Source organism: Trachemys scripta, chromosome 9 (genome assembly GCF_013100865.1).
Source record: "Trachemys scripta elegans isolate TJP31775 chromosome 9, CAS_Tse_1.0, whole genome shotgun sequence".
NCBI classification, from domain to species: Eukaryota; Metazoa; Chordata; order Testudines; family Emydidae; genus Trachemys; species Trachemys scripta.
The window spans coordinates 104,868,917-104,885,678 of NC_048306.1; the positions used below are offsets into that span (position 1 = coordinate 104,868,917).

The following is a 16,762-nucleotide window of genomic DNA, read 5'->3' on the forward strand; positions in this document are numbered from 1 at the left end:
GTGTGTGTGTGTGTGTGTGTGTGTGTGTGTGTGTGTGTGTGTGTGTGTGTGTGTGTAGAGAGAGTGTCTTTTGTCTCGTGAAAAAAATTTCCCTGGGACCTAACCCCCTCGTTTACATTAATTCTTATGGGGAAATTGGATTATCTTAACATTGTTAAAGTCGCAATTTTCAGGAACAGAACTACAACGTTAAGTGAGGAGTAATTGTAGAAGACACTGCCGGGGGGGGGGGGGGGGGGGCTAGAGGGTTCTCAGCAGCTACAGTTCTCAACATGCCCTGAAGGAAGGAAGCATCCTGCAGGAAACTCCATACAAGCCCAGGACTCAGCATCTGGCTGTTTCTTCCTCTGGATCCCTGAGCTCTTGAGGGAGGTGGGGGTGGCTGGTGGTGGGGAGGGAGTCCACAGCTGGGCTCTGGAGAAGAGGGGATGCAGGAGTCTGGACTGGAGGGTGCCCTGCAACTGGGTTCTGTGCGGGAGGGGGCAGAGAAACAGAAACTGGGTTGTTGTAGGGGTCTCTAACTCTACTCCTGGAGGAAAATATATATCTGTGTGTGTGTGTGTCTGGATTGTTACAGACATATTTACTGACAGAGTTATTTTGACAAATAAAATATGCAGAATTTTGCAAAATTTTAAAATATAGTGCGCAGAATTTTTAATTTTTTGGTGCAGAATGCCCTCAGGAGCATAAGAGTGTCACAGCTAAATACAATAACTCCCCACTTAACATCCTCTCGCTTAATGTTGTTTCGATCTTACGTCCCTGCTCAATTACAGAATATGCTCCACTTAAAGTTGTGCAATGCTTTGCTATAATGTCGTTTGGCTGCCTACTTTGTCCACAGCTGGCAGCCCCCTTATCAGCTCCCCTACGCCCCCCCCCCACAGTGCCTCCCGCCAGCAGACCCCACGGATCAGCACCTTCCCCCACACTCCCCTGCCTCCTGCCCGCGGCAATCAGCTGGCTTGCGTTCAGGAGGAAGGGGGGGGAGCGAGGACTCGGTGCGCAGGCTCCCCCTCCCTTCCCTGCCTCCCAAACGCTGCAAGCCAGCTGATCGCTGCGGGCAGGAGGCAGGGGGAGCCTGCGCGCTGAATCCTCGCTCCTCCCCCCCCCCGAATGTCGCAAACCAGCTGATTGCCACGGGCAGGGGAAGAGCGAGGACGTGGCGTGCAGACTAAAGGGGGGGGGGAGAAGAGGCGGGTTAAGGGTGGGGGCTTGGGGAAAGGGGTGGCGTGGGCGGGCAAGGGTTAAGCCCCCAGCCCCTGGTGCTTGCAGAGTAGGGGAAGCTGCCGCTGCACAGTGTATTTCTCCTAGCCTACAGCACCTTCAGCCTCCTTGCCTGCCTCATTGTCTCCAGTGCCAGTGGGCTGTGCCTGTATGGGGTAAGGCAGGAGCACCTCCCAACTATAGTACTGTACTGTATGGCAAAAAAAAATTTCCCTGGAACCTACCCCCCCCCCCCAAATTTACATTCATTCTTATGGGGAAACTGGATTCGCTTAACATCGTTTCACTTAAATCATTTTTCAGGAACATAACTACAATGTTAAGTGAGGAGTTACTGTATAAGATTGAACAGATAGTTTAGTATAAGTAGTTAGCACATATTCTAAGGAAACATTAAAGGTGAAGTGCCCTGTTAATTCATAACTTTGCTAGCCAAAATGTTTGTGTACACTAGCACTTTTGTCGGTAAAACTTAAGTCATTTAGAGGTGTGAAAAAACCTACACCCCTGACCGACAAGTTACATAGACAGAAGCACAGATGTTATGTCTCTATTAGCACTCAAGGAGCTAATAGAGGAGGTATCTGAGCCTCTAGCTATTGTCTTTGGAAAATCGTGGGAGACGGGAGAGATTCCAGAAGACTGGAAAAGGGCAAATATAGTGCCCATCTATAAAAAGGGAAATAAGAACAACCCAGGAAACTACAGACCAGTTAGTTTAACTTCTGTGCCAGGGAAGATAATGGAGCAAGTAATTAAGGAAATCATCTGCAAACACTTGGAAGGTGATAGGGAACAGCCAGCATGGATTTGTAAAGAACAAATCATGTCAAACCAATCTGATAGCTTTCTTCGATAGGATAACGAGCCTTGTGGATAAGGGAGAAGCTGTGGATGTGGTATACCTAGACTTTAGTAAGGCATTTGATATGGTCTCACATGATATTCTTATCAATAAACTAGGCAAATACAATTTAGATGGGGCTACTATAAGGTGGGTGCATAACTGGCTGGATAACCATACTCAGAGAGTTGTTATTAATGGTTCCCAATCCTGCTGGAAAGGCATAACGAGTGGGGTTCCGCAGGGGTCTGTATTGGGACCGGCTCTGTTCAATATCTTCATTAACGACTTAGATATTGGCATAGAAAATATGCTTATTAAGTTTGCGGATGATACCAAACTGGGAGGGATTGCAACTGCTTTGGAGGACAGGGTCATAATTCAAAATGATCTGGACAAATTGGAGAAATGGTCTGAGTTAAACGGGATGAAGTTTAACAAAGACAAATGCAAAGTGCTCCACTTAGGAAGAAAAAAATCAGTTTCACACACACAGAATGGGAAAAGACTGTCTAGGAAGGAATACGGCAGAAAGGGATCTAGGGGTTATAGTGGACCACGAGCTAAATATGAGTCAACAGTGTGATGCTGTTGCAAAAAAAGCAAACATAATTCTGGGATGCATTAACAGGTGTGTTGTGAGCAAGACACGAGAAGTCATTCTTCCGCTCTACTCTGCTCTGGTTAGGCCTCAGCTGGAGTATTGTGTCCAGTTCTGGAAAGATGTGGAGAAATTGGAAAGGGTCCAGAGAAGAGCAACAAGAATGATTAAAGGTCTTGAGAACATGACCTATGAAGGAAGGCTGAAAGAACTGGGTTTGTTTAGTTTGGAAAAGAGAAGACTGAGAGGGGACATGATAGCAGTTTTCAGGTATCTAAAAGGGTGTCATAAGGAGGAGGGAGAAAACTTGTTCACCTTAGCCTCTAAGGATAGAACAAGAAGCAATGGGCTTAAACTGCAGCAAGGGAGGTCTAGGTTGGACATTAGGAAAAAGTTCCTAACTGTCAGGGTGGTTAAACACTGGAATAAATTGCCTAGGGAGGTTGTGGAATCTCCATCTCTGGAGATATTTAAGAGTAGGTTAGATAAGTGTCTATCAGGGATGGTCTAGACAGTATTTGGTCCTGCCATGCGGGCAGGGGACTGGACTCGATGATCTCTCGAGGTCCCTTCCAGTCCTAGAATCTATGTCGGTGGGAGACGCTCTTCTGCCGACATAGCTACCGCTGCTCATTGGGGATGGTTTAATTATGTTGACGGGAGAGCTCTCTCACATTGACATAGAGGGGCTACATGAGAGATCTTACAATGGCAGCTGCATTGGTACAGCTGTGCCACTGTAAAGTCTTTAGTGTAGACCTAGCCTAAAAAACATGGTCTTAATAAAGCATTGGATTTATGGCTTATTTCGTCCTACGACTACAGGGGTGTTAACAGACCACTTCACCTTGAACGGTCCCTTGGAATATGTGCTACCTTAGATTTAGCTGCGACACTCTGAGTACCTTTCCCAGACCTGAGGAAGAGCTCCGTGTAGCTTGAAAGCTTGTCTCTCTCACCAACAGAAGTTGGTTCAATAAAAGATATTACCTCCCCCACCCTGTCTTTCACACATCTAAAAGGAAGTTATTGTTCTACATACACTTGACAGGCATTAAAGGAGAGCTACACAAGTGCATTTGAAGGGGGGGGAGGGTCAGCTGAGCCCTTAAACACCCTGAGCAGGAGTGGATCCACCTAATTCATTACAGCTTCAAAATCTTCAGAACAGAATGTTAAAAATCGTCAGAAGAGTAAACACTTTTCATCCTTGGCAGGGGCCAGGGTCATGGGCCTGAGTAGGCATCTGACAGAGATCTGTTGGTTAGTGCCTTGGTAAAGGTCACTTGGAGCTTTCATCAGCACTGCCGTTTGCAGTTTTAGTGGTCAATAGCTCCCTGGTGATGAGGAGCGGAGATACGCTGGCTAGGCAGGGAGATTTGGTATAAAAAAGGTCATGTATTAGGTCAGGGGTAGGCAACCTATGGCACACGTGCCGAAGGCGGCACGCGAGCTGATTTTCAGTGGCACTCATACTGCCCAGGTCCTGGCCACTGCTCCGGGGGCCTTTGCATTTTAATTTAATTTTAAATGAAGTTTCTTAAACATTTTTAAAACCTTATTTACTTTACATACAACAATAGTTTAGTTATATATTATAGACTTATAGAACGAGACCTTCTAAAAACGTTAAAATGTATTACTGGCACGTGAAACCTTAAATTAGAGTGAATAAATGAAGACTCGGCCCACCACTTCTGAAAGGTTGCTGACTCCTGTACTAGGTGAACCCAAGAGCCACAAACAGATGCAGCTAACAGTGGAGTTCCGGAGGGCGTAACTGGGGACTCTGTGCTTGGAGGTAGTGGGACTTCGTAAGTGGTGTGTTTGGTCTGTCTGTGGGTTGGTTGTTTGACTGTTTATTTGCTCTTTGTGTACAGGCTGCATAGCTGGGCAGTGGGCCCTTGAATAAGTAGATGAGACAGGCTTGTTTGCTGGTGGCTTGGTAAAGGCCACACAGCTCTAAGCCTCAGAGCTTTGATCAACTCTGCTGTTAGCAGTCTCTGAGTGGTTAATTGCTCCTTGGTGGAGAGAGGCGGAGCTAAGCAAGGAGATTTGGACTATAAAGAGTCACTTGTCAGGTGAACTTGAGAGCCATAAACAGAGACAGCTAACAGGGAGTTTCAAAGGGCATTTGGAAAGGGAACGTGAGAAACTTTCCTTCCAGTGTCAGCTCTACGCGTGATTTCAAGATAGCCAGCAATGAACAGTGGTGGTGCATGCAATGGATGTGCCATGTTTTCTTTCATACCTGAACCCAGAAGGGACTTCCTGTGAAGCAAGTGCAAGCTGGTGGCTGTGTTGGAGGAGAAGATTCTTGGATTGGAGGAGCAAGTAGAAATGCTACTGAGAATCAGAGAAGCTGAGGACATCCCATATAGTTAGGCTCAGGAAGTATCAGCATCCCTGATTCAAGAAAGAAAGGAGCTTGCCACTGAAGAACTGGAGAGAGAGGAAGTCAAAAAGGAAGCCTTGGAGCACATAACCACTGGAGGCAAGAGGTCAAAGTGACAGTCTACATGACTGGAGATAGAGAACAGGACTAGAAGGAATTCCACAGCTAAAAGTTTCCAATTGATACCACATCCAAAACATGGAAACTGTGGACAACACCTCTCATGATCCAGTTGGTTCAAGGGAATGGAGAGATGTATGTGACACACCTGTGGACAGCAACTCAGCCCCACCTACAAGAAAAATCACAGAGTCCTCCAACTGTCCAAGGAAGATTCAATACGCACAAGAACCCAAACATTCTGCAAGGAACAGGCAGACAGTAGGACTGTCACTCTAAGATTAGACAGGCTTTTTAAGTCAACAGGAAAGGATCCATTGGTGTTGCTTCATATCTGCAGTAATGACACTGTTTCACGGGATATCTTGCAGATAATAGATGACATCAAGGAACTCAGAAGCTTGCTGAAGAATGAGCAAGAGATCTTCTCGGAGATCCTTCCTGTCCTACGAACAAAAGAAGACCACAGGCAGAAGATTCTGGAAGTGAACTGCTGGCTAGGTAGGTGGTGGAAGGTTTTGGTTTTGTGGAACGTTGGTCTACCTTCTATGTGGCGAGCAGCTGAATAGTTTGGAAGGAAGACAGGCTGGCTGGAGTAGTCAAGAGGACATTAAACTAATAACAAAAGGAGCAGGGGAGTGGAGGGGGTAAAAAGAGGGAAGATATGAGCACTCAGCACACAACTGAAATGTTGAGAACAAAATTAATTAAGGAACCAAAGGACATGAAGAGTAGAAATTAGGGCTGTCACGCGATTAAAAAAATTAACCGCGATTAATCACGCTGTTCAACGATAGAATACCATTTATTTTAAATATTTTTAGATGTTTACTACATTTTCAAATATATTAATTTCAGTTACAACACAAAATACAAAGTGCACAGTGCCCACTTTATATTTTTTATTACAAATATTTGCACTGTAAACAAAAAAATATTTTTCAATTCATCTCATCCAAGTACTGTAGTTTAATCTCTTATGAAAGTTGAATTTACAAATGTTGAATTATGTAAAAAAAAAAAAAAAAAAAAAAGCTGCATTCAAAAACAAAACAGTGTAAACCTTTAGAGCCTACAAGTCCACTCAGTCCCACTTCTTGGTCAGCCAATCACTCAGACAAATAAGGTTGGTTACAATTTGCAGGAGATAATGCTGCCTGCTTTTTGTTTACAATGTCACCTGAAAGTGAGAACAGGCATTTGCATGGCACTGTTGTAGCTGGCATTGCAAGATATTTACGTGCCAGATGCACTAAAGATTCATATATCCCTTCATGCTCTAACCACCATTCCAGAGGACATGCGTCCATGCTGATGATGGGTTCTGCTTCATAACAATCCAAAGCAGAGCAGACCGATGCATGTTCGTTTTCATCATTTGAGTCAGATGCCACCAGCAGAAGGTTGATTTTCTTTTTTGGTGGTTTGGGTTCTGTAGTTTCTGCATCGGAGTGTCACTTTTTTAAGACTTCTGAAAGCATGCTCCACACTTCGTCCCTCTCAGATTTTGGACAGCACTTCAGATTCTTAAACCTCGAGTCGAGTGCTGCAGCTATTTTTAGAAATCTCACATCGATACTTTTTTTGCGTTTTGTCAAATCTGCTGTGAAATGTTCTTAAAATGAACATAATAATTAATGGAGATATCCCATCTCCTAGAACTGGAAGGGACCTTGAAAGGTCATCGAGTCCAGCCCCCTACCTTCAGTAGCAGGACCAAGTACTGATTTTGCCCCAGATCCCCAAGTGGCCCCCTCAAGGACTGAACTCACAACCCTGGGTTTAGCAGGCCAATGCTCAAACCACTGAGCTATCCCTCCCCCCCATATGCTGGGTCATCATCCGAGACTGCTATAACATGAAATATATGCAGAATGTGGGTAAAACAGAAGATGACACACAATTCTCCCCCCAAGAAGTACAGTCAAAATTTAATTGATGCATTATTTTTTTAACAAGCATCATCAGCATGGAAGCATGTCCTCTGGAATGGCGACCGAAGCATGAAGGGGCATACGAATGTTTAGCATATCTGGCATGTAAATACCTTGCAATGCCAGCTACGAAAGTGCCATGCAAACACCTGTTCTCACTTTCAGGTGACACTGTAAATAAGAAGCAGGCAGCAGTATCTCCCGTCAATGTAAACAAACTTGTTTGTCTTAGCAATTAGCAGAATACGAAGTAGGACTGAGTGGACTTGTAGGCTCTAAAGTTTTACACAGTTTTGTTTTTGAGTGCAGTTATGTAACCAAAAAATAAATAAATCTGCATTTGTAAGTTACATTTTTACGATAAAAAGATTGCACTTCAGTACTTGTATGAGGTGAATTGAAAAATACTATATCTCTTGTTTATCATTTTTACAGTGCATATTTGTAATAACAAATATAAAGTGAGCACCATGCACTTTGTATGCTGTGTTGTAATTGAAATCAATATTGAAAATGTAGAAAAACATCCAAAAATATTTAATAAATTTCAATTGGTATTCTATTGTTATAAAGTGCGATTAATTTTTTTTTAGTGAATCGCGTGAGTTAACTGCGATTAATTGACAGATTATTGAATTGCCTATACACCAATGCTAGGAGCCTGGGTAACAAACAAGAGGAATAGGAATTTCTCATTCATGAACATAAATTTTATCTGGTTGGTGGTTGTGAAATATGGTGGGATGATTCCCATGATTGGAATGTTAAAAATCAAAGGTTACAACCTATTTAGGAAAATCGAGTGGGCAAAAGTGGAGGGGGAGTGGCACTATGTCCAAAATGGCATTACCTCTTTCCTATCACTGATAACCAGGAAGAAAATTATCTTGAATATTTACAAATCAATGTCCTAACAGATAGAGCACAAGATGGGGTATTGATCTGTGTCTGCTACAGACCACCAAATCACGCTAATGAACAGGATGAGTGGCTCCTATAATGTGTAGGAAAAAATTGCTGTGTGATCCTGGAATACTTCAGTATGAGTAATGTATGCTGGAGGTCTCATGATGCCAGTATTAAAACATCCTTGGTATATTACAGGTAAATTTCCTAACTCAGAAAGCATTACATCCAACATGAAAGCAGTCTATACGAGACCTCATCTTGACAGATAAAGAGGAATTTTTAGTTCTGTGATCAGTTAGCAGTAACTTCAGTACAATCATGACTTGATCACATTTATATTCTGTTTGCACACTAAAGTCGAGGCCAATGATATACATATATATACTTGGGGCTTCACAAAGCTGAAAACAATTATGAGCCAAATCAACTGGGAGGAAGAATTTAATCAAAAAATGTGACTGATCATTTGGAATTGTTTAAGAACACTTTATTAGATGCTCAAAAAGCCACAACTGAGGAAGAAGGCTGGATTGGTTAAAAAACTAATTTGGTTTAGAAGGGAAGTAAAGACAGCTATATATAATATATATAAACAAATGGAAGAAAGGGGAATGAATATAAATGAATATAAATAGCAATGAATATAAATCAGAAACTAGGAATTGTAGAAACTTGATAAGGGAAGCAAAGGGACACAAGGAGAACTCTATGGCCAGCAGAATTAAGAACAAGAAGGATTTTTTAAAGTATATTGTTGAAAAAAGAATCCTAACAAGGCATTACTGGTTGGAAATGATAGAATCATCAAATATAATGCAGAAAAGGAAAAGTATTCGGTAAATGTTTCTGCTCTCTATTTGGATAAAAAAACAAAAACAAAAAAAACCACCAGATATCATATTATATAACACTTTCTATTCCATTGGTATCTCAGGAGGGTGTTAAACAGCAGCTACTGAAGTCAGACATTTTAAAATCAGTAGGTCTGGATAACTTGCATCCAAGAGTTTTAAAAGAGCTAACTGAGGAGCTTACCGGATCATTAATGTTGATTTTCAATAAGTCTTGGAACAGCAGGGAAGTTCCAGAAGATTGGCTTTCTTCCAGTATTTTTAAGAGAGATGACTGGGTGATTATAGGCCTGCTAGTCTGACATGGATCCCAGGCAAGATAATGGAGTGGCTGATATGGGACTCAATTAATAAACAATTAAAGGAGGGTAATATATCCCTATCAATATGGATTTATGGAAAACAGATCCTGTCAAACTATATATTAGTGAGATTACAAATTTGGTTGATAAAGGTAATAGTATTGATGTACTATAGATTTCTGTAAGGTATTTGACTTGGTACTCAACACATTTTGAATAAAAAACTGACAAGATAAAACTAACATGGCACATATTAATGGATTAAAAGCTGGCTGAGATGTCTCAAAATGTAACTGTAAATAGGTAATCATCATCAAATGGGTGTGGTGTCTACTGCGGTACCACAGGGACCTATTCTTGGCCCTATTCTATTTAACATTTTTGTAAATGACCTCGAAGAAGGCATAAAATTAGCACTGAAAGTTTGCAGATAACAAATTGCAGGAGTGATAAATAAGGAAGAGGATAGGTCACTGACAGAGAGCAATCTGTATCGGTTGGTAAACTGGGTGCCAGCAAACAATATGCATTTTAATATGGCTAAACGTAATGTATACATCTAGGAGCAAAGAATGGAGGCCATACTTACAGGATGGGAGACTCTATCCTGAGAAGCAGTGACTCTGAAAACGATTTGGGGGTCCTGGTGGATAGTCAGGTGAACATGAGATCCCCAGTGTGGTACTGTGGCCAAAACAGCTAATGCAATCCTGAAATGCACAAATTAGATAATCTTCAGTAGGAGCAAAGATGTTATTTTAACTCTGTATTTGGCAACCACTGCTCTAATACTGTATCAAGGTCTAGTGTCCACAATTCAAGAAGGATATTGATCAATTGGAGAGGGTTCAGAGAAGAGCCACGAGAACGATTAAAGGTTTAGAAAATAAGCCTTAGGCCTTGTCTACACTACGAGAGTAGTTCGATTTTACTTAAATCGAATATTTTGAATCGATATTGCAAAGTCGAACGTGTGTGTCCACACTAAGCACAGTAATTCGACTTTGTGAGTCCACACTAACGGGGAAAGCGTCGACATTGGAAGCGGTGCACTGAGGGCAGCTATCCCACAGTTCCCGGAGTCCCCGCCGCCCATTGGAATTCTGGGTGGAGCCGCAACTGCCTTCTGGGTAAAAAAAAAAGGGGCCAGGGTGCTTTTGGGTAACTGTCGTCATCCGTCCATCACTCCCGCCCTCCCTCCCTCCCTGAAAGCGCCGGCGGGAAATCATTTCGCGCACTTTTCAAGTCATTGACAGCGCGGACGCCACAGCACTGTGAGCATGGAGCCCGCTGCAACCATCGCTGCAGTTGTGGCCGCTCTCAACGCCTCGCAGCTTATCATACAGGTTGCCCTGAGGCAGATGCAGAAAAGTCAGGCGAGGAGGCTACGTCAACGCGGTGATGGGCTGAAGTCTGAGAGTAGCACAGACCTCTCAGAAAGCAGGGGACCCAGCGCCGAGGACATCACGGTGGCAATGGGTCATGTTGATGCCGTGGAACGGCGATTCTGGGCACGGGAAACAAGCACTGAGTGGTGGGACCGCATAGTGCTGCAGGTCTGGGATGAATCACAGTGGCTGCGAAACTTCCGCATGCGGAAGGGAACTTTCCTTGAACTTTGTGAGTTGCTGTCCCCTGCCCTGAAGCGCAATGACACCCGGATGCGACCAGCCCTGACTGTCCAGAAGCGAGTGGCCATAGCCCTCTGGAAGCTTGCAACGCCTGACTGCTACCGGTCAGTCGCGAGCCAGTTTGGGGTGGGCAAATCTACCGTGGGGGTTGTTGTGATGCAAGTAGCCAAGGCAATCGTTGATGTACTGCTGCCAAAGGTAGTGACCCTGGGAAACTTGGAGGCGATCATAGATGGCTTCGCAGCGATGGGATTCCCAAACTGCGGTGGGGCCATAGATGGAACTCACATCCCTATCCTGGCACCGGACCACCAGGCCAGCCAGTACATTAACAGAAAGGGCTACTTTTCCATGGTGCTGCAAGCACTGGTGGACCACAGGGGACGTTTTACCAACATCTACGTGGGATGGCCGGGCAAGGTTCATGACGCTCGTGTTTCAGGAACTCTGGTCTGTTTAGACGGCTGCAGCAAGGTATTTACTTCCCGGACCACAAAATAACTGTTGGGGATGTGGAGATGCCTATAGTCATCCTCGGGGACCCAGCCTACCCGCTAATGCCCTGGCTCATGAAGCCCTATACAGGTGCCCTGGACACTGAAAAAGAACTCTTCAACTACCGGCTGAGCAAGTGCAGAATGGTGGTGGAGTGTGCTTTTGGCCGTCTCAAGGGGAGATGGAGAAGCTTGCTGACTCGCTGTGATCTCAGCGAAACCAATATCCCCATTGTTATATCGGCTTGCTGTGTGCTCCACAATCTCTGTGAGAGCAAGGGGGAGACCTTTATGGCGGGGTGGGAGGTTGAGGAAAGTAGCCTGGCTGCTGATTACTCACAGCCAGACAGCCGGGCGATTAGAAGAGACCAGCGGGAAGCGCTGTGCATCCGGGAGGCTTTGAAAGCAAAGTTCCACAGTGAGCAGGGTAACCTGTGACTTTCTAATTTTGTGTACAGAGAAGCCTTCACCCCACTCCCAACACACGTTTCAAAATAAAAATAGTTCTACTTTGATAAAGCACACCGTTTTCTTTAATACTGTTTTCGCGGGAATTTTTAAAAACTGGGACGCAGAGTGTGGTGCGGAGCGGGTGTAGTGTAGTCGCGCGAATGCAGCTTCTAAACTCAAGGACTGACAGGCTCCGCTGCGGTGGGATGGTTCTTTCAACGGAGCCTGTCACCCCTCCTGATAGGGACTGTGTGTATGGGGGGGGCTATGTGACTTTGTGGCAGGGGGGGGACGGTTACAGATCCCCTGCTGTGTGGCTCTGTGATCCTGCCTAAGGACCGCCGCTTAAGATCTCTAACTGCCCTCCCCTGCCACAAAGTCACAGAGCAACCCACCCCCCACCACATAACATGAAAAGAACCTCCCAGACTAACCAGGGTAAGTAGTCACTGCATCACTGCACTATGTATGTGCCCTGCTGCTGTGCCTGCCCCCGCCTATGTACCCTGCCAAAGGTGACTGTCCTGTCCAATTACCAACCCCCTTTCCCCCCCTCCTCCAAAAGAACATGATGGAAACAGTAGTTAACAGAAACATATTTTTTATTATCAACTACACATGGGACTGGGAAGTGAAACTTGGACGGGGGCTTGTGTCAGGCGGGAAGGAAAGAACTTGTCAAACTTTGGGGACTGAGAGCCTTCTGCTGCTCGAGCTCTCTGCAGGGGTGGAGTGAGAGTTAGCAGGGACTCTGCCGCCTCTCCTTGTGTGCACTTTGGGTGAAGGGAGTATGGGACTTGGTGGCAGGGGAGGGCGGTTAGAGATGGACTGCAGCGGGGCTCTGTCCTCCTGCCTCCGTTCCTGCAGAACATCCACAAGGCGCCGGAGCGTGTCCGTTTGCTCCCTCAGTAGTCCAAGCAGGGTTTGAGTCGCCTGCTGGTCTTCCTGACGCCACCTCTCCTCCCGATCCATGTTGGCTTGGTGCATTTGGGACAAGTTCTCCCGCCACTGGGTCTGCTGTGCTGCCTGGGCTTGGGAGCAGGCTATAAGCTCTGAGAACATGTCCTCCCGTGTCCTCTTCTTCTTATGCCTAATCCTCCCTAGCCTCTGGGAGTGTGATGACAGGCTAGGTTGTGAGACAGTCGCAGATGGGGCTGTGGGAATGGGAAAAAGGGAGTGAATTCCTCAGAAAGATAAATGTACTTGTGAACAAAGAACATAGTCTTTCTCTGTGAACAGGACCATGCACAGCACCTATCACATGCGCACTCAGCACAAGGTCGAATTCTCGGCCTTCGCATTCAGTGTCTGGGGTTTTGCAGAGCACTTTTGAGAACCCTGTCAGGACAACGGAATTGCTCTTGCACGCAGACATGGTAAGCCGTAGATTCGTGGCAGCTTAAAACTTTAATATTAGCAATGGCCTCATTTCACATTGAAATCAATGTCGGTCCCTGCTGCCAGCAATCCGGCAAGCAGGAAGTCTGCTCCTGTCCCACACCCTCGCGGCTGTCCCCGGGAACGATCCGTTTCGGCTGACCCTCTCCCGCCTCCACCGCGTGGCTGCAAACCAGCGGTTACAGTTCTGTAAAGGAACGGTAAAGCAGTCCCAACACTAACATTCCCCTACCTCATTCAAAGCAGGTCATCATGAGCGACATCACCCTCATGAGGATCTCTGAGAGCGACAGACAGAGAATGCTCCGGGAAAGCCTTCAAAGACCAGGGCCGTATGCCGCCATGCTGTGCCAAGCAATGATTCCGGAGTACTTGCTAGTCTCGTGGCGCGGCAACGTGTCCTACTACGGAGGACCCAGTAAGGCCGCTCTCCCCAAGAACCTAATGCAGCGGATTTCAAATTACCTGCAGGAGAGCTTCCTTGAGATGTCCCAGGAGGATTTCTACTCCATCCCCGGACATATAGACCGCATCTTACTGTAGCTGCAGTAGCAGGGACTAAACAGTAGAGCGGCTTGGGCAGGACAATCATGCCAAACCGGACATTGCTAGATTTTTTTCAAATAGTTGCACTGCCCATGACTGAACCGTTAAGTTAATCAAAGTAATCATGAGAAACCCATTTTTTAAATTGTTAATAATCATGTTCTGTTACAAATAAATGTTTAGATGTTTACAACACTTACTGGATGATCCTTCACCAGATTCTGTGTCCGGGGTAACGGCTGGGGAGGGTTGGTAGGGGATCTCTGTAAGGGTGATGAAGAGATCCTGGCTGTCGGGGAAATCAGCGTTGTGAGCGCTGTCGACTGCCTCGTCCTCCTCATCTCCTTCCTCATCTTCCCCGTCCGGTAACATGTGTGAGGATCCGGCCGTGGACACTATCCCATCCTCAGAGTCCACAGTCAGTGGTGGGGTAGTGGTGGCGGCCGCACCGAGGATGGAATGCAGTGCCTCGTAGAAACGGGATGTCTGGGGATGGGATCCGGAGCGTCCGTTTGCCTCTTTGGTCTTCTGGTAGCCTTGCCTCAGCTCCTTGATTTTCACGCGGCACTGCGTTACATCCCGGCTGTATCCTCTCTCTGCCATGTCTTTAGAGATCTTCTCATAGATCTTTGCATTCCGTCTTTTGGATCGCAGCTCGGAAAGCACGGACTCATCGCCCCACACAGCGATGAGATCCAAGACTTCCCGATCAGTCCATGCTGGGGCCCTCTTTCTATTCTGAGATTGCACTGCCATCAGTGCTGGAGAGCTCTGCATCGTTGCCAGTGCTGCTGAGCTCGCCACGATGTCCAGACAGGAAATGAGATTCAAACTGGCCAGACAGGAAAAGGAATTCAAATTCAAATTTTCCCGGGGCTTTTCCTGTGTGGCAGTTCAGAACATCCGAGCTCTTACTGCTGTCCAGAGCGTCAACAGAGTGGTGCACTGTGGGATAGCTCCTGGAGCTATTAGCGTCGATTTCCATCCACACCTAGCCTAATTCGACATGGCCATGTCGAATTTAGCGCTACTCCCCTCGTCGGGGAGGAGTACAGAAGTCGAATTAAAGAGACCTCTATGTCGAACTAAATACCTTCGCGGTGTGGACGGGTGCAGGGTTAATTCGATGTAACGGCGCTAACTTCGACATAAACGCCTAGTGTAGACCAGGCCTTATAGTGATAGACTCAAGGAACTCAATCTACTTAACTTAAAAAGAAAATGTTAAGGGGTGACTTGACTATACTCTTTAAGTACCTATACGTGGAACAATTAGAGAAAGGTATAGCAGGACGTTGAAGCTAGACAAATTCAGACTGCAAATAAGGTGTAAAAGCTGAACAGTGAGAGCAATTCCATTGGAACAACTTACCAAAGGTCATGCTGGTTGTCTAAGGGTATGTCTACACTACGAAATTAGTTCGAATTTATAGAAGCCGGTTTTATTGAAATCGGTTGTATACAGCCGATTGTGTGTGTCCACACATAAAATGCTCTAGTCGGTGGACCGCGTCCACAGTACGAGGCTAGCGTCGACTTCCGGAGCATTGCACTATGGGTAGCTATCCCACAGCTATCCCACAGTTCCCGCAGTCTCCGCCGCCCCTTGGAATTCTGGGTTGAGATCCCAATGCCCAGATGATGCAAAACAGTGTCGCGGGCGGTTCTGGGTACATGTCGTCAGGCCCCTCCCCCCTCGTCACAGCAACGGCAGACAATAGATTCGCGCCTTTTTACCTGGGTTACCTGTGCAGACAACATACCACGTCAAGCATGGAGCCCGCTCAGCTCAGCTGAGCTCACCGTCACCATATGTCCTCTGGGTGCCGGCAGACGTGGGACTGCATTGCTACACAGCAGCAGCTGCTAACTGCCTTTTGGCGGTAGACGGTGTAGCATGAGTGATAGCCGTGGGGCTGGCAGCCATAGGGCTGCATTGCACCAGCCCCTTGCCCTTTGGTAGGCGATGGTATATTATGACTGGTACCCATCGTCGTCGTACTGGAATGGCTGTCAATCATGGCCACTTGGGCAGACATGCTACTGTTTCGATGATGATGGCTACCAGTCGTAGTATACTATTTTCTGCCAATTGCCCAGTATTGTCTGCTGAGCACCCAGAAGAGGCCGAGGGCGATGCTGGGTGCTGGCGGACGTGGGGCTGGCAGACGTGGGGCTGCATTGCTACACAGCAGCAGCCCCTTGCCTTTTGGCAGACGATGGTATATTATGATTGGTATCCATCATCATCATACTGGAGAGGCTATCACTCATGCTGCACCGTTGGCTGCCAGCTTAAGATGTAAAAAATAGATTTGTTCTGTATTCATTTGCTTCCCCTTCCTCCGTGAAATCAACGGCCTGCTAAGCCCAGGGTTTTCAGTTTAATCTTTGGTGGGGCCCATTCTGTGTGACAGTTGTTTGTGTTTCTCCCTGTACCTGTACGCCATGTCGTCACTTGGCCCTCCCTCCCTCCTTCCTTCTCCTGGTCCATCAGATACTAGTTTCGCGCCTTTTTTCTGACCAGGTGCCATAGCTAGCACTGGGATCATGGAGCCCGCTCAGATCACCGCGGCAATTATGAGCACTATGAACACCACGCGCATTGTCCTGGAGTATATGCAGAGCCAGGACATGCCAAGGCGAAACCCGGACCAGCCGAGGAGGCGATTGCAGCACGGCGACGAGAGTGATGAGGAAATTGACATGGACATAGACCTCTCACAAGGCACAGGCCCCAGCAATGTGGAAATCATGGTGTCACTGGGGCAGGTTCATGCCGTGGAACGCCGATTCTGGGCCTGGGAAACAAGCACAGACTGGTGGGACCGCATCGTGCTGCAGGTATGGGACGATTTCCAGTGGCTGCGAAACTTTCGCATGCGTAAGGGCACTTTCATGGAACTTTGTGACTTGCTTTCCCCTGCCCTGAAACGCCAAGATACCAAGATGAGAGCAGCCCTCACAGTTGAGAAGCGAGTGGCGATAGCCCTGTGGAAGCTTGCAACGCCAGACAGCTACCGGTCAGTCGGGAATCAATTTGGAGTGGGCAAATCT

The 16,762-nt window shown here is 46.4% G+C and overlaps 1 protein-coding gene across 3 annotated transcripts in view; it reads right to left on the reverse strand.

Annotated features, from left to right (window-relative positions):
* ZNF512 (zinc finger protein 512) overlaps nucleotides 1–16,762 on the reverse strand; it is a 51,325-nt gene that overhangs the window by 30,524 nt on the left and 4,039 nt on the right. For all 3 annotated transcript variants that reach the window (XM_034781659.1, XM_034781657.1, XM_034781658.1), the window contains exon 3: nucleotides 9,776–9,896. The gene's annotated coding sequence lies outside the window, so the exon portion shown is untranslated. The remainder of the gene's footprint in view (nucleotides 1–9,775; nucleotides 9,897–16,762) is intronic.